Genomic DNA, 1,029 nt, shown 5'->3' on the forward strand with positions numbered 1-1,029 from the left:
GACGCATTCATGATAGCGGCATAGAATTGGTGGCATTCGGCTCTTTAGGGTTTGGAATTGGGACAAACAAACACCCACACACTGCACTGGACCCAACCGCAATTAATGAGCCTTGATCTGGGCTTCAACTCTGTTCACCACTTCCCACACCAATGGATTGAAATTAAATAACTCCAAGGCCCATCGTTCTCTATCAAATTTAATTTCGGAAAGGCTTAAGTGGCTAGTAATATTGCTAAGTATGAACTTGATCAGAAAAAAAATTGTAACTTCTTACCTGATCTAAATAAAGCATAGCTCTAAAACTAGTCTCAATCATATTTGTAAGCCCTAGATAACCTTTTATATGAACTATATTTTTTTTTTAAATTAAGGTCTATTCAACTTTGATATATATCAAAAGTATACTTTATGACTGTAGTAGGACCATCCGATATATATTTAGGAATCAATCAAATTGCAAGGGTGTGTGATGTATTCAAATTTCACATGTCGTTGTAAATCTTGAGAGTGCATTGTTTTTAGATTGCTTAACTATTTTTTCATGCTTATTTGCTATTTATTATATTTGCTGTATTTATATTTTATTTGTGTTTTCTTTGTTTGATTGGTATGTATTTATATATGAGAGATTTTTCAGTAATAGAGAAGTATTGAGGGTTGTTTTATTTTTGGCGATTTGAAAGTTTTAAGGAAACAAAAGGGCAAAGTTAGATTAGAATCAGAATTTCATAAATAGAGTACCGAATTTTTAGTTTAGCATAACCTTTAAGTTAAAATCTAAGTGTTGGAATTTTAGAAATGACTCTGCCTTTTTCGAACCTTATATATTATCTATGTGGACACCTTAACCATACTGAGAACCTTCGCTTCTCATTCCATACATATTCTGCTATTTTTTAGATGCAGGTCGAGAAGCATCTCGCTGAGCATTCTAGAGATCCTTTGGAAGTGAAAAACTATTTTAGAGTTTGGTATTTTGTATTTTGTTTATGTATATAGATGTATATATATACTCTGGCCTATATA

This window comes from Arachis duranensis, chromosome 3 (assembly GCF_000817695.3).
Source record: "Arachis duranensis cultivar V14167 chromosome 3, aradu.V14167.gnm2.J7QH, whole genome shotgun sequence".
In the NCBI taxonomy this organism is placed as follows: Eukaryota; Viridiplantae; Streptophyta; class Magnoliopsida; order Fabales; family Fabaceae; genus Arachis; species Arachis duranensis.